This window comes from Mauremys reevesii, linkage group 1 (genome assembly GCF_016161935.1).
Source record: "Mauremys reevesii isolate NIE-2019 linkage group 1, ASM1616193v1, whole genome shotgun sequence".
NCBI classification, from domain to species: domain Eukaryota; kingdom Metazoa; phylum Chordata; order Testudines; family Geoemydidae; genus Mauremys; species Mauremys reevesii.
Genome location: NC_052623.1, coordinates 205,742,663 through 205,764,350, shown reverse-complemented (window position 1 = coordinate 205,764,350; position 21,688 = coordinate 205,742,663). Strand labels below are relative to the sequence as shown.

The 21,688-nt window shown below is 40.8% G+C and overlaps 1 protein-coding gene across 33 annotated transcripts in view; it reads left to right on the top strand.

The window, feature by feature from the left end:
• Positions 1 to 21,688, top strand: part of ZBTB20 (zinc finger and BTB domain containing 20) — a 646,879-nt gene that overhangs the window by 145,847 nt on the left and 479,344 nt on the right. For 28 of the 33 annotated variants that reach the window (XM_039497079.1, XM_039497067.1, XM_039497046.1 and 25 more), the window contains one exon: positions 13,565 to 13,686. The exons of 3 other annotated variants lie outside the window; for them this stretch is intronic. The gene's annotated coding sequence lies outside the window, so the exon portion shown is untranslated. Of the gene's footprint in view, positions 1 to 13,262; positions 13,320 to 13,363; positions 13,461 to 13,564; positions 13,687 to 21,688 lie in introns of those variants that run through there. 2 more of the 33 variants (XM_039497068.1, XM_039497066.1) reach the window with 2 other exon arrangements.

Genomic DNA, 21,688 nt, shown 5'->3' with positions numbered 1-21,688 from the left:
GGAGCCAAGGAATCCTGTGTTCTCATCCCAACACCTCCGTGACTTGCTGTATGGTCCGAGCCATGTCGCTCAACTTCCCCGTGCATTGATTTCCGCGTCTTGAAAATGGGGGTAATGGTGGTTGGCTCCCTCACAGGCTTAATTCTTGAATGTCAGGAATGTTGAAATTCTTGGATGGAAAGTAGTATAGAAATGAAAAATATTATTGTAAACTCGTTTTAATTGTGTCTTTAAGTCCTGTGGCGTTTGCATAAATTCAAAGAGTGTGTCTACTCTCATTATATCTTTTATCATCTTAAAAACTCAAGTCACATTTCTTCTTCAGCATAGAGGCGCTTCAGAGTTTATTAGCCACTGCTTTTGTGATTGGTCAGTGAGGGAAAGTAAATCAGTGTGGAGTGCCTGATAATGTTCTGAGATCTGTGGTTTTGGGTCTTTTATCTGCCCATGCAGGTTGAAATTCTGGCCCCATTGAAATCAATGGCAAAACTCCCTATTGACTTCAGTGATGCCAGGTTTTTATCTGCAGTGTTTAATTTTGGAACAGTAAACATGTAATATCAGTTTCCAAGACAATGTATGTGATACCTTTTAGTTCTACAGTTCAATAGCCTTTGACCTTGTTGAGCACTCACATTGGTGCATTTCGTGACTGCTCCATGCATACCAGCCTACTGTACATACTGGAAGCATAGGAAGTTAGCAAATTCATTTTGATCCTATACCACTGTTTTTAAAGTGACAAAAGGCAGATATTTGTAAGACCTCTTCTGTTAGGTTAGGACATGTTGTAAGCCAGTAATAATAGCTGTGCTGCACTGTATATGGAAGTCACGAGTTGTATGTTTACTAAACACATGATGATATGTGTTGCATTTTCATATACTGATTCCTTTTACATAGAGATGATGTAACACAAGAACTGTCTGACTTCCATTGTAAAACCTGCACATGTCTGGAAGGTGGAATGCAAAGTTTCTTCAGAGGCCCGTGTTCATTCTTCTCTATAATTCAGCCAGTGGGATTGACAGAGAGTGATACCTTTTGTGGTGCTGTTGGAGCACTGGAATATACACTACAGTATTAGACACTTCTCTTTGGCCGGCAGATGGCAGATGAAAGTGAAAAGCAAATTTAAACAAAATCATGGGCGGGGGAGAAAAAGTTCGGGAAAACAGTCAAATAAAAACATGGAGCATGATTTTCTTTTGAAACTCATGAAATTAATTCATGTGCAAACACAGATTGCTTGGGTCTTTTTAACAAGGGTGAACCTTTCTTATGAAGCATACAGGCCTCCAGTCCCAGCCTCCAATGAGGCAAGTTTGCAGGCTTTTTTTCATTGCTGGAAATTCTTAACTGCTGCAATGCAAACAATATCAGAGAGCTAATGTTACTTCACTCTTCATGGCCTATAGTTGTGTGACACTTGTAATGTCTCTTTGAATGTGCATTATGTATTGTTATACCCTGAGACAAATCAATGGCACTGCCTTAAATCAGCCCAACACCCAGTTAAACACGCATGGTGTTAAGGAGTTTGGAGCAGTGGAACTGATCTCATAGAGTGGCTTTTTTTAATACAAGGCTGAAGTGAGCCGTGTTTAACAGGCCAGGCTGTGTTACTGTTCTCACTGCAGGTGTTCAGATGGAGTCTGTACAGTGAAAGGCTCTGTAAGGAGACCAGCCCCTTGGAAACATTGAAGTGCATATGCAGGACTGGCACATTCCTATGTATTTAAGAAGTTCAATAAACATTATTTGCAGTGGGTGGATGTTAGTACATAGCTTTGTCATGGGTCTACTGGATTTGTGCTACACCCCTAGCTTTGGAACAGCCTCTTAGAGGAACGCGTTCAGTGTGCCAGATCCCAAAGGGGCTCACTCTTCCTCCAGGGTAGGCCATGCGGCCTCAATGCCTCCTAAGACTGAATCTTTGCTTCAGCACTCCTGCTTCATAATGTGAGCTCTGTTCAATGAGTCCAACAGTTATAGACTCCTTGTACACTCTTCAGGGATTAATGCAAGTCACCAAGTATTTACAGTGACACTTAAGCAGTGTTGTCAAAACAGTAGAGATTATAAATCAACTGGAACGCAGTATAGCAAGTCCTTAGGTTAGCACAGAGAAATGAAGGTTAAAGCATCGTCCATTCTGATTAGCTCAGAGCCCCAGCCAAGCTGTAGATGAACCCCATGTTCAGGCTCTGTGTCTTTCTCAGTCTGATCTCCTTGATCAGTTTCCTGGTGAGAGTCCAGGAGCCTCACTTCCTCCAGAAGTCAACACTCTATCCTCCCACCTTCACTCCTTTGGTCTCGAGCTGGGGTCTCAGCTTCCCTGCTGAGAGACAGGGAAATCCACCTCCCTCTGGGTTGTTGGTTGCTAGGTGCCAATGTCCTGTTGCATTGTCTTCTTGGATTTTCCATTAATATGGGGTCAGCCTCGGCCAGACCTTTTTAATGACCCACTCGTACTCAGACAGCTAGGTGACATACGCACTTATGTCTCCCAGCCTGCCCTGAGAGCAATCTTAGTCCCTTTTCCCCCACTGGGTAGCCATGCAAAATATAGAAGAAACTGAGACATACATGTGAATTTTCTATAATATTTTATTAATCCTACTTCATCACAAGCTCTTTTTAGTGAGTAGTACACTCCTGTGTATTAACATTCTCATATGCCCCCTCATTCACAAACTGCTTCTTATTAGATAGTGAAAGGAGGGTTATGACTAGGCTGTTTGTATTAGAGTGTGTGTGTTTTGCCCTATGTTGTCTTTAATAAAGATGGATAGACTTTGATTAAAATAATGCTACTTTTCCAAAAATCCCCATCCTAATGAATTTCAGCTCCTCAATCCGCATGTCAGTTTGCAAACATGTGAGGAACTCTCAAAGGTCTAAGCTGTTGGATGCCCAGCAGGAGCCATCATCTGCCACCAGTGCAGAGCTGTCCTGACTGCTTAGTCTTGTCTCAGGTAGTTGCTTTTGAACTACCCAACAGAGCACTGTGATGGGCCACAGTATGCTACGTGCTGTGTAGGTACATCTAGTAACAAAGGATTTGGAGGATGCATGGCATACAGCACTTGCCAAGGAAGCAATTTAAAAGAGCTATCAAGTATCACACCTTTGTCTTATTAACAACTTCTGTAATTTGTCAAGTCCAAGGTGAAGACTATAGTGAGATAGTAAGATCAACAGCAAGGGATTTAAAACCTTCTTTAAGAGAGGTTTGTTAATGCAAGCAAGGAAACGCTTGGAGTAGAAGGTAGCAGAATAGTATACCTTTCCAGACAAGCGTGTGTCAATTCCTCTGTATTTACTCTGCTCATTGATCATCCTCCATTCCTGAACTAGCTTTATGTCAGCACCTGTCAATGAAGATTTGCTCTGGCTTCCTTGAATCTGATGATGATTCTCAGCATGGTAGGCTCTGGACATCTTCTTTGAGAGTAGTTGTTGGCCCGATTTATACAGATAGGACACTGAGCCAAATCTTAATCCCAATTTTCTCTTCAGTTAGCAACATGCAGTACTTTTTTCCTCTGGTGGTGGTGGTGATGATGATTTTTGCCGGAGACCCTGTGTTCTTTTGAAACCCTGACCAATGGATATTGAAGGGGCATAGGATGGGAGAGACTAAGGCCTGGGCTACATTAGCGGGGGGTTGGGGGGCAGAGTTCGACCTAAGATATGCAACTACAGCTACGCTATTCGCGTAGGTGAAGTTGAACTATCTTAGTTCAACTTACCTGGCCATCCTCAGGGTGGCGAGTCGACTGCTGCAGCTCCCTTGTCAACTCCGCTTACTCCTCCTGCCAAGGTGGAGTACGGGCGTCGATTCACGGATCAATTTATCGCGTCCAGACGAGACGCGATAAATCAATCCCTGATAGATCGATCACTACCAGCTGATCCGGCAGGCAGTGTAGACGTACCCAAAGTCTTTCTTGTACAATCCAAAATGCATTATCTTTGTAGGCATTTATATTATCATCCTGCAATTCTTTATCACCTTCTACCCAAACATCCCACCATACTTTTCGACTGGTAAACCTCATAACCCCTTTTGGGACTACGTCTGTGTGTGGTAAGGAGTATAATCCTGGTTTTACTGAGTGAGGAAAGTAACTCTGCCAAGCCACACAAGGAGACTGTAACAGAGCCAGGAATAGAACCCAGGTCCACAAGACCATCCTTCCTGCCTTTACAGTAAACTTGCTGCAGCATTGTTGTGGGTAACTCATGCTGACATTAAGAGCAATGTGAATTTAATACATCAGTTTCTCTGTCTTATAAATGAAGAGAGGTTTTTTTCCCCTTCCTTTGAAGTTTTCAAGCAGAACTTGCCGGTGACCCAGTTTTGCTAACAGTTCTCTTAACTAACCCCTGTACTCACTCATACGGTTTTTTTTTCCTCTTCCACCCACTGTCTGTCTAGCCTGGTTTAAAATTTTCATATATGTACTTTTAAAAAATTGATTAGTTGGAGAGCTGCCCGTTCTTCTGCGCTGTATAATAAGGATTTAAAAACTGCACTCTGAATTCTGTATAGTGTAATTAAAAATGACCCAGATTTGGACCTGAGAACACCAGGACTTAGCCAAACTTGCCACAAGCTGAGTTCTGATGGCAGATGGGAACTAATGAGGACACACTGCACTCCAAAATTTCCCAGCTGCTTGGCCCCTTTTTGTACAAACAAGGTTTGGAGTGAAGTCCCGATCCCAAGAGCATGTTCAGCAAATATGCTGCACCCAGAGTTTTGGGAACACTGTCAGACTGTTTCAGAGTATTTTTAAGGCCTGAGCTCCAAAGGGCTTTCTCGGTATGTTGTAGCATTAGTGCAAACATGCTACCCCCAAGCTTCCCTCTTATCCCTGGGGTTGGAAACGATCACCTGCTTCCAGATGTATTTGGATTTTTCTTTTTCCCCCCAAGGGAGACTTGCACTTCATTTTAACAGGGCACTAAAATCAGAATGGATTTAGTCTCCCTTCAAGCTGTGGGTCTCTTCAACCAGTTCAATGTCCTGGGACTATTCAGGCAGATGTAATTGAATCAGTTTGAAGCAGCTGTAGCTGGCATGTGGTCTCTCAGATTGCTAGCACCTGCTTGTTTTTCTCTAACTCACTACAGCGAAAGTAGTGCCAAAACCAGCATTGGTCTTGGAGTGGATAAAGCACTCCAGATCCTGTGTCCCATTCCCCTTCCAACCTAGCCACCTCATTACTGGTGCCTGAATTAAAGTTGTTGGTAGTGAGCAGGAACAGGTTTATGCTTCTCCTGAAACCGCGTCCCTCCCCCCTTAAACCAGTGTACTGCCAATACAGGCTCTTCTCTTCATAAGCAATAAAAGATGGCTTAATAGTGATCAGGTGCTCTGGGTCCCTCTGCCCTCCTTAGAAAATTGGGAAGACCGTGCCTTGCTGTATCAAATTAAAACACATGCACCAAATTTATTTGTTGCTCTAACAGTCTTGCTGGCACAATCGGGGTTTGTTAATGTCTAACAAATGGCCAAGTGGTTCTGGGATGTTCTGTACAATATTCCTGTTCTCTGGTGGCGAGTCTGGTAGACTTTACTTATTGTATTGCTGCCACAATCTAAACTTTATTATGCTAAGATTTGAAAAGGGAATGTGAGTCACTTGGTTTCCTTCCTGTATTGTGTGATCTATCATAATCTTACATTCAGATTAAACACACTGGTGCACTTGGTCAAAACACACCTTGGTGTGGGTTTAGGATGTGAGATTACAAGATGGCATATTGAAACATTAATTTCTTAATATATCCCTCCAGTGGATTCCCTTCAATTTCAGTATAAAGTTTATGCATCAAGTCCTTGTCCTGTTTTTTAAGTCTTTGCACAACATAGCTCTAGTCCACATCTGCCGCTTCTCCTACTATTTCTCCCAGCCTTCTTTCACACATTCCACATCTCACACCTACCCACTCTTTTCTTCTTCTATGCTGTTCCTTTCTCCTCAAATCACTTATCTAATCTATCCATGTCTTTTTAGGGTGCCCCATCATTGTAGTATCTAGGTGCTGTGAAAACACTTCATTCCCTGATTTTAGTGTAATTGTATTCTCCTCCTCCATTTACATCTGTTTATATTAGCATAGTAAAAATCACCATAATATCCCATTGCATTGACTTGTGTTTTGTAATGACAGGGCATACAACTATGAATGTGACCACTTATTGCCCTGAAAAAAAGAGGGCCAGATTTTATAGGGACAGTCCCAATATTTGGGGATTTTTCTTATATAGGCGCCTATTACCCCCCACACTTTGTCCTGATTTTTCATACTTGCTATCTGGTCACCCTAAAGACAGGCCCTCTCCACCTCTTCCTTTTTCTCCCCTTCCCTCCTGTTTTATGTGGAGTCAGGTAGGTGCCTGACTTATTCTCACAAAAAATGACTTAGTTGCCTAAGCCACCTGACTCCAGGAGAGGGGTTCTTTATGGTGGATCACTAGCAGAAATAGGTGCCTCACTCCCTGAGAGGGACAGGGTTTAGGACACACCCCTCTCTTTGGCATCTCTCATTGGTTAGCTTAGGCAGCTCCCTGCCTAGAATGCTGGCTTTTGCAGATTCTGTGCTAAGGTTCCCATTCACCGTATAGGGAGCCTAGGTGCCTAACTAAGGCTTGGTGGATCTCGTGTTGTTCCAGTGATTTTTCGAGGCACCTAAAAGTCCTAAGTCCCTTAGTGGATCGGGGCCTGATATTCAGAGGTATTGAGCGCCCTCAGCTCTCATTGACTTTAGTAGGAATTGTGCATGCACACTCCCTCTGACAATCAGTTGCTTCAGAGAGATAGTATCAGAGGGGTAGCCGTGTTAGTCTGGATCTGCAAATGCAGCAAAGAGTCCTGTGGCACCTTATAGACTAGCATGAGCAAGAAGCAGGCTAGAGATAACGAGGTTAGTTCAATCAGGGAGGATGAGGCCCTCTTCTAGCAGCTGTGGTGTGAAAACCAAGGGAGGAGAAACTGCTTCTGTAGTTGGCAAGCCATTCGCAGTCTTTGTTTAATCCTGAGCTGATGGTGTCAAATTTGCAGATGAACTGAAGCTCAGCAGTTTCTCTTTGAAATCTGGTCCTGAAGTTTTTTTGCTGCAGGATGGCCACCTTAAGATCTGCTATTGTGTGGCCAGGGAGGTTGAAGTGTTCTCCTACAGGTTTTTGTATGTTGCTATTCCTAATATCTAATATCAGCTGCTAGAAGAGGGCCTCATCCTCCCTGATTGAACTAACCTCGTTATCCCTAGCCTGCTTCTTGCTTGCATATATATACCTGCCCCTGGAAATTTCCACTACATGCATCCGACGAAATGGGTATTCACCCATGAAAGCTCATGCTCCAAAACGTCTGTTAGTCTATAAGGTGCCACAGGACTCTTCAGAGAGATAGTGATAAGTGTCACATGAGTATATAAACAGAGACAATAGCACATTAGAAAGCAGTCTTTTGTAAGCTACCTTAGTAGTTATTGAGAAATAACCAAGTTTGCAGACATTTGCCTTCTGATTACCTAAGTATCACTAGTTAGGCCAACCAAAACCAAAAAAGGATCTGCAGAGTATATGGTTCTCTGGGAAGTAACCATAGTTTTGGGTCAGTAATTATAGCGCATATAAAGTCACTTATGCACTGCAGAGTGTAGTGTTAAGCTATTAATTTTTAAAATATATATATTTAATTTTAAATTATCAGTTTTAGGAGTCGTATAACATAGACCACAGAGTTGGCCAGGGCCATGGCCTGACCACTTTTTGTCTGGGCCACACCTGAGTGACAATGCCACTCACTCAAATTGGAAGGGATGGGTTTAGGGACTCATGGGCCAGAAGGGCTAGGCTGCTGGGAGGAGACACCTGAAAGGGGAATAGGAGAGTCAGATGGGGGCAGAAGGGGAATCTGTGGCCCTTCAGCCCCCAGCATAACTCCTTTTCTTTGATTCAGTTAACCATCCAAGTGTATGTATATTATGTCAACATTTTGCCCCTGGAGTAACATACTTTCAATAAGCAGATCTAATCCATCACCAGTACCAGGTGAGGGTGACTGAGCGCCATTAATAAGCAGACACTGAAGTGGAACCACACAGGACTGGGCATGGGAGATTGAGCCTTCCAGGTGTGGGTAGGTCCAATCAAAGAGGTTAGTAGCAATGGAAAGCAATCACCATTAGGTGAGATTTTGGTGACCTTACCTGGAAATGAGTTGCTGAGTCTGTTTCCCCCTGGAAAATTCCCACATAAAATAAATTGCCACCAGACCTGGCACTTACAGACACCCTTATCTGCAGTCTCAGTGGAGGCCATGGGGTTCAATGGATCATAGAGACAAGACTCCTCTTTCACCCATGCCGATGATTCCTACAGAACAGCCTTAAAGCACATTGGGAAGCGTATTTGGGAAGCTTGCATTGCCACTGTCTGTGCCATACCTGATGTATGAATGGAGAACTTTATTCTCTGGGCTTGTCAATCCATCACTGAATTCACACACACACAAAATTAAACAAACAATTAACAATTTAATACTGCAGAGATTATAAAAGACACTGTGCTATATGTGTAACCAATAAATTAAACCCTCTATGCCAATCAAACAGGGCTGATTTCCTACAGTTATACAAAGCCATAAGGGAAACAGTTTTTAGTCTCACAAGAGCATTTCCAAGAAAGAATCTCAGTCCAACTCCATCAGTTCTGCACTCTATTAGTTGGCCCAATTGCTTCCTAGAAAAGTCCCCCAGCCCTGTTAGAATGTGCAACTCTCCTAGACAATTCCTTACGTACAGGACATCACACCCAGGATTCTAAGCTTGGCCTGCAAAACAGACAGATGGGATAGGATTTCAGTGGCCAGAAGCCTTCACATGTTGCATGAAAATTTACTGATTCAGTATTCTCCCACTTAATCAGGATGCTCTTAATCAAGAAATCTGTTAAATTAGGTTGTGTCGCAGGGAAACGATTTAGCCTAATGACAGTGAATGGTAATGGATGCTGCTTAATCGGGACAGCGTTGCCAATATTTCTGCTTAATGGGGACACATTTGGCTAGTGCTAGTGGGTTAAGTGGTGTTTAACCAGGTGTTTAACGGGTGTGAAATTCTAAATTCTAATCTTTTAATATAGCAGTCGCCAAATAAAGGTTAAGAGAAGAAGAAGTAAAGATTAAATACAGCATAAACCATTTTTATATGGTACAACATTTTACTATATTTCAAATCTTTTTGGACAATTTTTTTTCAAATGGCTGCTTCTCTTAATTGAGACAACATATTAATCAAGACAATAGACCATCCCAATTAGGGTATCCCAATTAAAAGGATTATCCTGTAATTTGAACAAAATATCACTTGGTATGAAATCTAGTGCCAATATCCAGTTCATACAGGCCTAAAATGCAACTAAATATGGAAATCTTTTGTTTTCAGTGGGCAAATTTTAAACTTCTTGTGCTGCCACCAAATGACACAGTTTTCTTTCTATCTAATACTCAGGGTTAAGGGTAGTTACCTTGATTACTCTGAGATGTTATGGAAGCATGTTTTGAGGAAGACTTCTAGCCTTCTCCACTCACTACTATTCTTCAGATAGACCTTGTCTGGAATAGCATAAATGGTGTCTGGATGTTTTAACTAACATGTTTTAAAATCTCAGTGTAAACATGGCAAATTGTACTTTAATACAGGTTAGCTGTTTGAGGTGAACCTTGGTGGGTAGAATAGGGTTCTGCCTCACCAACATAACTCATCATCGTGGCCACACTTAAAAATTTTCTTCCATGCTGAAAGATTCTACCTCTTTGAGAAATATTCTCCATACTTAAAAGGGAGCTATCAATACTTCTCAAAATGGACAAAGCTATAAGTGCTACCACTGTAGCTACAAAAAGCAGATCCAAAATGATGGAAATTTACTGGATGCGTGAGTAGGGAGTTTTAAAAATACCTAAGAACATAAGAACAACCAGACGGGTCAGACCAATGATCCATCTAGCCCAGTATCCTGGCTTCTGACAGTGGGTGGTGCCAGATGCTTCAGAGGGAATGAACAGAATAGGGCAATTTATCAAGTGATCCATCCCGTCATCCAGTCCCAGCTTCTGGAAGTCAGAGGTTTAGGAACATCCAGAGCATGGGGTGGTGCTCGACCATCTTGGCTAATAGTTGTTGATGAACCTATCCTCCATGAATTTATCTAATACTTTTTGGAACCCTGTTATACTTTTGGCCTTCACAACATCCCCTAGCAAAGAGTTCCACAGATTGACTGTGTGTGGTGCGAAGAAGTACTTCTTTGTGTTTGTTTTAAACCTAGTGCCTATTAATTTTGAAAGTTGACTTAACTCTCTTTCTACTTAAGTCAAGTGGAATTTTAACATTGACTTAAGTAGAATCCGAGTAAGGCCACTGCTGCTTTTGATAATTCCACCTGTAAAATCTAATCTAAAATGTAATAAAACAGTTGTGTAGAAAAAAACAAAAATGAAAAAACAAAACACCAAACACCAAACCTAGAGGTTTATAAAGGCAAGTGTTAATTTATGTGCACATTATATAAGAAGCAAAAACACTTTTCACTTGATTCTCCTCTTGCTTACTCCAGTTGCACAGTTGATTTCAGTGGTATTACTCTGGATTTATAACAGTAAAGGAGGAGAATCAGACCTTTGTGTATACAGGAAAAATACATCAAAATAATTCTAATTAACCAAACATGATTTTAACCTTTATCTACCATGCAAAAATCATTGTTAAAGTGAAGTTAAAGTTTCAGGCCCATATCATTGGTTTTAAGGCAGATTGCCTGCCAAAAATGTCAGAGCATAAAACAAGAAAGACCCCTTAGAGTGCTAGTAACCCAAGAAATGCAGAGTTAATGTTGCACTTCCCAAACAAGGTATCCAAACTATCTTTGCATCATAGAAATTATAGAAATGTAGGACTGGAAGGGACCTTAATAGGTCATCTACTCCAGTCCCTTGAAGGGAGATTATTTAGGAAATTATGGTGAAACAACTTCTGTGGTACTGTAAAATATCTAGAGTCCTCTGGTATTTTTGACCCCGTTAGAACTGATTTAGCTGTGAAAGTAGTATAGCAATGGCTTTGGTCATGTTGGTTGTTGATCTTCTGCTGAAAATGGCTGAAGATAAGGTGTCCGTATTGACTCTTTTAGCTCTGTCAGCTGCCTTCTGTACCACTGATGGTGATTCATCTGTGGCCGCTATGTTGGTGGGGTAGCTCATGAGAGACTCTGTGATTTTTTTTTTCTGAGAGATCCCAGGGAGTAGAGTTGGATGATTGCTTATTTTCCCTGAGGGCATTCTCATAGAAGGTTTGTGGGGTTTTATTTTGTCATCCCTATTGTTTTACATGTATATGGGGCAAAAAAAAAGGATTAGCGAGGAGGTTTGGGTTGCATTGTTTTTTGGATGCAGTTGATATCCAATGTTGTTTTCCCATCCCTTTCACTTTTACCAGCATTGTGGGGTGACTTGCTCAGTGTTCAACAGAGATGGTGGCGTGTAAGAGGGCTAGCTAGCTGACACTCGCTCCAAGCAAGAGGTAGTGTGTATAGTGTTGGGGAAATAGCCAAAGCAAGTACTCAGTATTATAACTGCATAATATTTGACATTTTCCTGCTGTTTGTTTCTAAGTGCATTTCCCGAGGGTTGGGCTGGTTTTCAGGTGATTCCGGATGTTCAGGTAGTAGTGGTTGCTAATCATGATTTTTGTCATTTGCTCTTGGCAAGAGGGTTGCATTCTTTCATTTTGGGACTTTGTGTTTTATCTCCTCAAGATAGGATTATTGTATTGCACATTATTTGAGGCTAATTCAACGTGTTATGCGGCAATTGTGGTAGTGCGCCTGTTAACTGGAATGTCTCATCAAAAGCATATTGCATTTCTTTTGCATGAGCTGTACGGTCTGTCATCTGATTTTCAGTTGAAGTTTAAGGAGTTGACTTTGACCTGTAAAACCCTAAATAACTTGGATCCCAACTATCTCATAGGATCCTTTCTTCCTGGGTGATACCATGGCAGCCACAACCCTCCAAGACACTCAAACTAACAACCCAAAGGCTTTAACAATAGGGGGCTGCAGATATGGTATGATCTATAAGGGATCCTTAGCTTTGGAACTTCCTTCTTCCCTTGCTCTGCCACAACCAGGTTTTAAGAACATAAGAACGGCCACACTGGGTCAGACCAAAGGTCCGTCTAGCCTAGTATCCTGTCTTCTGACAGTGGCCAATGCCAGGTTCCCCAGGGGGAATGGACAGAACAGATAATCATCAAGTGATCTATTCCTTGTCGCCCATTCCCAGCGTCTGGCAAACTTCAGCTTTTGGTAAACTTCAGGACACACTGCAAGGCTCACATGTTTTCTGAAGCAGGAGAGGGGAAAGGATGCAAAGACTGCTTTTTAAGGGTGTCTTTTTGGGGGGGGGCAAGGCGGATTAGGTTTGGTTGAGATATATCTATATTTAAAGCAGAGCTGATTGGAAAATATATTAAAAATAGCTATGGGGGGGACGAATTCCCCCCATTTGAATTCTTTTAAAAATCACATTTTTGAAAATGTTGAAAAATTGCAATGAGCACTAATTAAAGGTTTATATTTGTAAATATTTTGTAATGTGCCTAGAGCTCCAGTGAGGCACAGCAAGGGATAGTCAGAACAAAAAGAATTCCTATACGCTCTCTGAGATCCTGATTTGGGTCTTCAGTCCTCAGACCTGCCTTGTTGTTAGTACCTGCACCATACACCTCTGCAAGGTCTGACCAGAGAGTGATCCCCTTTCGTCATGTTAATGACGTAAAGCTTCTGTACTCTGTCACATATGGCTAGGAGAAACTGAGCAGCCCAAATGATCAATGGGGATTTCAAATCTTGGGCCTGATTTGGAAACAATTACTACTGGCCATAACGTTCCTTAGCATGAGTAGTCCCATCCCATTAACTTTAATGGATCTACTCACACTAGAAAGTGCTACACCTGGTAGCACATTTCTGTAGGATCAGGCCCTTGTGATCATTCACTTGCCCCAAAATGACTAGAGAATTTTTTTCCTAGTCAGTGACCACATGCCATGCTCTTTTTAAAATGTAAAATTCTAGAATTTCACCATTGAGCAAAGAGAAGAGGTCAAAGGCAGGAGAGGCCGGAGTGATTTAGGAAATAAAGCCAACAACTATGACATCATGCAGTAACAAACTGCAGGACGGATTCCATACCTGGGCTTCTCAAGGGGCTGAACATACCCGAGGGGACACTGGGGTGATCAGTACACACCTAGCCATGTACTTTCCCCCCTCCTTTAATGAGGTTCTTTAGTGACATTTACATATGGATTGGAATTGAACCAATCAGTGTACCTGGACTTTCCAGTGTGAAGATTTGGAGGGAATGCCTTGGATGGTATATATTTTGTTTGGGTGGGATATGGACAGGACTCTCCATCTTCTTTCTCTAAAGACTTCCCTTATATGAGGTCTTAAAATTCTTTCCTCCTCTTCTTCTAGGGAACTAGAGGGCTTGACTTCTCCTTTACCTCCTGCATTTACTCTGACCACAGTCCCTCCCTGTTCTCACAAGTGGAGCTCAGCCCTGCTTCCCTTCCTGTTGATTCCCAGTCAGCTACGTGGTAAGTTTCCATTATCTCTATAGTTGTTGCCGTAGGGTAAAGTCCTGGCAGCCTTTCTATAAAATCTATTAGTGCTGGGCATTGAGGGCAGAGTACTTGATGCCAATCAAAGATCATTTGGTCTCCCAGTCTGACTCTAAGGAAAAGGTGGTACTGAATTAGCATTGGAGCTGAGCTTCAATGTAGATTGTTATAAGAATAACATATGAACTAAAATGTGTGACAGAAATAAATCCATCAGATTCTATAAAGGAAACAGTGGAAAGCAAAGAAATCTTGGACCCTTAAATCCCATTAACCAGGCCAGAGAGAAAATGTGTTAAAAGGGAGCTGCACTGTATCTTTTTTCATTGTTTGATGAAATAATCTTTTTCACCCTTTAAGTGGTGTGTTTAAAAATCCTGGTATTTCTGAAACAAAGGGAATACACAGCCACTGAGCTAGCTGGTTTTTATACCTTCCTTTTCTGAGTATTGTCCTTCAGTATAATACAGAGCCATTTCTTTGTTCTCACAAGCTAGCAGTTAAATTGTATGTAAATGTATGCAAATTAGATGCTGTCTAATAAAGAGAGTCATTAGACGGAAGAAATATTTAGTTTGGGGGGGAAGAAAAGAAAAGAAAGCCGGTGTATTTTGCAATAGAAAATGTAAGATAGCAAGAAAAGAAAAGAAACCCCTCAAACTTTGGGTGAAGATTTCTAAAAAAACTATTAAAATATTTTATAAAAGGTCTGGTCTACTCTTGGTCTTTCCATTTGTGAGTGTGTATGTGTATTTGTGTGTGTGTGTGTGTGTGTGTGTGTGAGAGAGAGAGAGAGAGAGACCAAGATTACAAATATGTACAAACTTGCACATTTTATGTGAATATGTTAAAACACATAAATACCCCTACATGTGGCAGTGATATAAATATTTAACAGAAATAGCATTATATGTAATATATTTGTGAAATATTTATATTACCTCCATGTAGGAGATATATAGATATATTGATCTATCTATAGATATGTGGGTGCAGATTAAAATATATATATTTGTGTGTGTGTGTGTGTGTGTGTGTGTGTGTGTATTTGTGGGTATATATAGAGCTGGGTGAATAATTGATGTTTCAGATCAGTGGCAGTTCTGAAAAAAATAATTGGTTCAGGTCAAACTGAATCTGAAATTTGTTCGAATTTTTGGTGAATTTAGAAAGTCTGTTTCAGCTCAATTCCACTGCTGTGATTTGAACCTGCATCTCCCACATCCCAGATGAGTGACCAAAACACTGAGCTAAAGCTTATAATGGCAGGTGGGCAGTGGTGCCACTTCCTTCTCTTCTGGCCATTTTGTGAATGGTCAAAAATATTAATCTCAAATGCATGTATAGTTTTAGTTAGACTGAAACTCCTTTTTTCTTCTAATAAACTATTTGTCCAAGAATTTCATCAAGCTCTCTATGTATATATTTATGAAATGATTTAAGTGTGTATGTATGTCCGGGGGAGGAGAGGGGGATATAATTATTAGTGTATGTTTCTGTATACCACATATGTGCAGGTGATAGCCATGTGATAAGTTCCAGAGGCATGGATTAATTTATTTATCATCCACCTTTGACTGCCTCTCCTGCACTCTCCCCACTAATCTGTCTATCTCCCAAGGATTTTTTCCAGTGTCCCAACTCCCAAGCAGCGTCAAGCATCCACCATTTAATTAATTAATTAAAATCAGCCTCCCACAGAAATGTTTCTCTTCTCTCCCTCAAATGTAGAATTTCCCACTAAATTACCACTGCTTGTAGGATGCACAAGATTCAATCTTGGGCCAGTGATTTTTCTGTTGATACAAAAGTCAGTTTTTAAGTCTGGTATCTCAGTGTCCTAAAATCCTAGGAAGTGGGCGCTTTATACCATTGAAAGTGGGAGATTACCATCTTGTGGATGGAACACACAAAGTTTGTTTAGACCTAGAAAGTTCTGAAGTAATAGACCTTACGTTTATGCCTTTATTAGGAATAGAAAGGCTATTTCTCATCGGTTTTAGAGGTTTCTGTAGCTTCCTCTGACATGCATATCATTGAAACCCAAGGAGCAGAACAGCTTTTAGAGTTGGAGCCTTTGTGTCTAAGGCACCTAACTTAACAGGTGGGAGAGCATTTTTTTTTTTGTCATTTATCACGGTTCTTGTTAGTAGATATTTGTGCTTGAAGTGGTACATTTTTTCATAGCAATTTTGCAAGGCTGGAAGTGTAAAGATATATATGTATATGTGTATAAAATATATGTATATAAAAATAATATTTTTCAAATATTTACATATAAAGCCAAAGGGATTGGCCTCCTTCCCAGAATTACTGGAACTACCTTCCCCAGGAACATTTGGACTTGAATAATCTCTGCAACAACACTTTTCTTCTGAAACTAAACAACTTTAGAAATGGGTGACTGGCTCTTGAGACCACTCACTGTTAATTTGGGTTCCTTTTCTTGTGGTAATAGAAAGGCCTCCATGGCTGGGAAATATATTTTTATTTAATTACTGTAAGGTTCTCTTTTATTGCTCCTTTCTCCCATATTTTTCCTTTATTTCCTGATACTTTTGTAGATGTTCTAGGGTATCTAGCATTGTGTATCCCAGGGGATTTGGGCCTGTTTAAGATTTAGGCAGAAACCATGGAAAAGTACATGGTTTCTCACAGTTTTGAACCAAACCAGTCAAAATTTAACAGATTCTATAGCGTTTTGAGGGTTTGTGCAAATCTGAAACCCAAAATGAAAATCAGAGGATTTGAATTGGAACAGAAACAGAAGCTATTTCACATGGCTGCACTCAGGGCCATGCGTTCCTTTCTTCCCAAAACATGTTTGTGGGAGGCCAGTTGCTTAGGTAACCAGTCCATACAGGAAATAAAAATGGTCCAATGGGAGAAGAAGGATTGTGCAGTGGTTAGGGAACTAGCTTGGAACTTGGAAGACCCAGCTCCACCACAGACTTCCTGTGTGACCTTGGGTAAGTCATTTAGCCACTCTGTGCCGCAGTTCCCCATCTACAGAAATGGGATAATAGCACTTTCCTACCTCGCAGCAATGTTGTGAGGGCAAAAACAGTAAAGATTGTGAGATACTCAGATACTATGATAATGGAGACCATATAACTACCTAAGATAGAAAGCTAGATATACAGACTTGGTAACATAGGCATGTAATAGAAATGCTATACTGAATCAGACCAATGGTTCATCTATTCAAGTATCTTCCAACAATGGATATGATCAGAGGCATAACCAGTATCTATCTATCTATCTATCTATCTATCTATCTATCTATCTATCTATCTATCTATCTATCTATCTATCTATCTATCTATCTATCTATCGAATAAAATATGCTGCACTAAACTAATTCTGGCACTAACAAACAGGCTGTGGGACTAACAGCTTTTGATATTACCTAGTGCTTATTATTGTTATTATTATTATTATTTCTTTTTAATTATGCAAAGTGCTAATCAGTTTGATTATGCACAGTGCTAATCAGGTTAATTATGCAAAGAGCTAATCAGTTGTTCTCTAAGCACATGAGGAGAGCAGAGGTGCTGGTGGTGAATGGCGCTCCTAGATGGGGGTAGTCACGGCAGTCATTCCTTATTAAGAGAGGAGTAGGTGAGATGACAGGGGGGTTTCACCTCCATTAAAAAATAAAGAAGGCAGGAAAGAGCCCTGATGATGGTGGTTCTGGAAAGGTAATGTCTTCTCTCACAGCAAGGCAGATTTTTTGTTTGTCATACTGCCTGGTGTTGGACATTTGTTGTTAGACTTTGAGTGAAGTGACTTGGGCAAACACAGTAGAGAGAACAACAAGGAGTCCGCTGGCACCTTAAAGACTAACAGATTTATTTGGGCATAAGCTTTCGTGGGTAAGAAACCTCACTTCTTCAGATTATTGGAGTGAAAATTACAGATGCAGGCATTATTATACTGACACATGAAGAGAAGGGAGTTACCTCACAAGTGGAGAACCAGTGTTGGCAGGGCCAATTCGATCAGGGTGGATGTAGTCCACTCCCAATAATTGATGAGGAGATGTCAATTCCAGGAAAGGCAATGTTGCTTTTGTAATGAGCCAGCCACTCCCAGTCCCTATTCAAGCCCAAATTAACAGTGTTAAATTTGCAAATGAATTTTAGTTTTGCAGTTTCTCTTTGAAGTCTGTTTCTGAAGTTTTTTTGTTCAAGTATGGCTTGAGAGAGGTATTGTAGCAGGTGTCACATGTGAGGCAATCTTGTCAGGCAAATTTTCGTTGGAGGGTTGGAGTCCACTTGATGGGGAGGGGTGTGTAATCAAGAAGGCTAAAAATATTAAGAAAGTCTGCCCTAATCTAACAAAGAGAACCATCTTTGGAGCACTTGCACTCAGAAAGCAGATAATGAGTCTTGGGAGGTAGAGGGAACATAATATATGATCAACAAAGATAAATTTGTGTTAGGAGATTATCAGATGAGCGCTCACAATGAATTTCATTAAGTAACCGATCCACAAGTAGACATTCTTCAGGCAAGTCTTAACAAGGGATCTTACTCCACGCTGCCCTTCTTAGTCTGCAATCTCATGATAATTACACATTTTGGGTAAAGCAGAATTTTTTATGAACCAGTAACCTCTTCGCTGGTTCTCACAATTTATTGTTGGTCCAACTTGTCCATTTTGTGGTGGTTGATGATTAGCTAATTTCTTCTCAGTATCTTTTATCTGAATACATTTTACTGCCGGCATGTGGGGAATAGGAATTATTTTTTACTGTTTGTCTAAGAAATGGCACACCCAGAGTGGAGAGTACTTGCTTCTGTCATATTTTGGGAAATGCCTTGAAGATATTCTGGAATAATTAAAACAAAAAATGACTAGATTGTAATAAATTCAGTACTTGAATTTAGTAGGCAGCAATACACAGGAAGTTATGCTTGAAATTAACTATTGTAAATGGCTGCTTATTAGGAGTAGTGCCAAATTATCAAGTACATTCAGGACAGGAAGTAACATCAGTAATTTGTAGCTGAAACTAATATTTGAAAAAGAACGTGTGTTGCCTTCTTGATAGCTAGTGAACATCACTCAATGGAACTATTACCATCTTAAGGAAACAATCTTCACATGAAGAGAGAAGGGTCTGCTGACCAGTGGCTGGGCTTACATTTACATGTATGCATTCTATTTCTTTCTTGCTCACATGTGCATTTCCTCTAACCTTAGGAGCATAAGAATCATTATACCATTTTAGACCAATGTTACATCAGGTCTTGTATCCTGACTCCAAAGAGGCCTATGCTTGATGTTGCAGAAGAAAGTGAAAAAGCCCTTACTGCACTCACCCACTTGTGCAAATACTGTATATGAAGGGAGGAATTCCTTCCTGACCCCAGTAGCAATGAACAAATGGCCTGAAGCATAAACTTTCATTATTCCATTGTTTTAAGTATTCAGGGCCCACTGAAGATAATGGAAAGAGACTCATGGACTTCAGTGGGACTTAGCTCAGTCCCTTTTAGAACACTGGTCACTGTAATATCTAGATGCTGCTGCAGTGGAGTCACTACTTGCACCACGCCTGATTTTGGCCATGTGAGTTTGAGGAAGTGAATTCCACAGGCTGAGTACGTGTATTCTGCCATTGTTTTATTTGTTAGCAGTAGCTTTGGTACTTGCTTGCACGTCCTATGTCACTTCTGACTTTTGCTGAGTGATATCCCTTAATGCTCCCCCTCTCCCCCCCACCCCCTAAGAACCATGTACTTGGGCATCCTTCGACTATATAAGTCGGTTGGCACTAAGTGAATTAAAATATTTCCCCACTATTCTAATGTTTAAATTGTAAAGTAGTCCTGGAAAATACTGCTGCAAAGCAAAACCAACCAAAATACAATTACTTTTACTAGCCAACCCAAAATAGATTACAACTGGTGGGAGGATTCTAGTAACCAGGAATGTTTACTTCCATCCTGCATAACTCATCTGTGCAAGCAAATCTATGTTTGGTGGGTGTGAAATGAATCCACTGAACTTGTCAGCATGCTATAGATGCATGGTTACTGTGATCTGATGTGATACTAATTGTTGCCCCAGGAGGCCTGCTAGTTGTCCAGAGCTAGATAGGTGCACTCAGCATCCTGTGCAGATAGCAAATGTTTTTCAGAGATGGAAACAAACTTTCTTCCTAGTCCAAGAAGCTATCAGAATTGACTTCATATCATGGTCACCAGAATGCTTGTTTGGGTTTCTGGTTGGCCTCTTGCTTCAGGTGGTTTTTGTATTACCTGCATTAAACAATCAATTATAGCAACTTCACACACAATTACTTTCTTTTCAGTAGTATTTATATTACTGTGCTTTAGAGATTACATAACCCCTAGTGGGAATTGTATGTTAAGCATATTGATACACAGAAATCAGCAATATTATAGCCGCCAAGCATAAATATTGGTAATGACATTGACGGAATTGTGTACACACTGTTTGCATGAGACAAAGCAGCCAGCCTAGCATAGAAGTTAGATAAGGAATTAGCTTGCATCTTTATGAATGATTAAACTGAGACACTTGGTCTGTGAAACAGTGGCCCTTCAAATTTGGATTTCAGTATCTACTTACGGGCAAAACGCTCCCCTGCCAAAAACCCACCTCCTAATTCTGGATGGATTTTCCCATGGTATTTAGCAAATGCTTAATCTAGTGACATTGGGTTTCTACAGCAATTAAACATATTCCAATCACTGGTGAATAGAAAAATCTAATGCTGATGTGATAACTGTGTGCCTGGGATAGATATAGTAAGTGCTGGAGGCTCTTCAAGTAAAGTCGAACTGGTCAGGAAACAGCCGTCTCGGTTCACTACTGTCTTTGAATCCCATATTTAGCATGTCAGAAAGGTTTAACCTTCGCTTAGATTTACAGGCAGCTGGATTTTCCCAAGCGTTGGAGACTATATGCACTCCACTCCTCCCTCGTCAGCTCTTTGATGAGACACAATGGGAGAGTGTGTGTAGTCAACCACAATAGAAAAAAAAATCCTGATTTGCTCTTGTGAAGCCATTGGCATCATGCAGCTTCAGAGGAGACAGATGCTCACTTGGGTCCTGCACTTTAGGAAGAATGGTGGCCATATATACTGAATTATCTGTTTACCTTTCCATTGTTAACTGTATATGCTGTATGAGAAGGGAGGGAGTTTGAAAGTTAGGCTTATATTTTAGCTGTATCCCTAGTTTTCACTCAGATCTTTACAAATTCGTCTCTGATTCTTATAAAGAAAATAGTTAAAGGTTTTGTTATATTGTGAGTGGTCTTCACCACCTCTAACCTAAGAGTTGCTATGTACTTTGACACCATGAATATAATCCATATACTGCCATGTCTGCACGTTACATTCTAAAATCTAAACCCTCCTGAGGCACGATCATGACATCTGTTGCATTCCACTAGTTCAGAAGGTTGCTCTCTGACTCAGGTAGGGGACTAGAAGCCAGGAGATGTGTGTTTGATTCCCTTTCTGTGACCTTGGACAAGTCACGTCCTCTCTCTCTTTACCTCAGTTTCCCCATCTGTAGAATAGGGATAGTGATTCTGACTGACTTCATGGGAAGGGAGGAGGGAATGGGGATGGAGGAGGCTTACCTCATTGTTTCTCAAGCACTTTGATATCTTTGGATGAAATGAAGTATATAAGTGCAATGTATTGTAGGCAGTTATAAGTGTTAAGTGACATTACTGCAATTCTGAAGGAAGTTATAGTAAATTCACAATAAAAACACACAGATTAGATAAATTCTTCCAAAAAATTTAAGAGGAATAAAACTCAGTTAGCTTGGTACTGGCCTAAGGGGTTAGAAATAATTAAGGAAGCATAAACAAAGAATCCTAGGTCTCCTGTGGTTTGAGAAGTGGGTTCTGGTCTGAGCTGGGATCTTTTAAGTCTCAGTAGCAGAATGTCAGCATTGTAAAAGTGCTTTTGGAGTTCCTTGAGGGT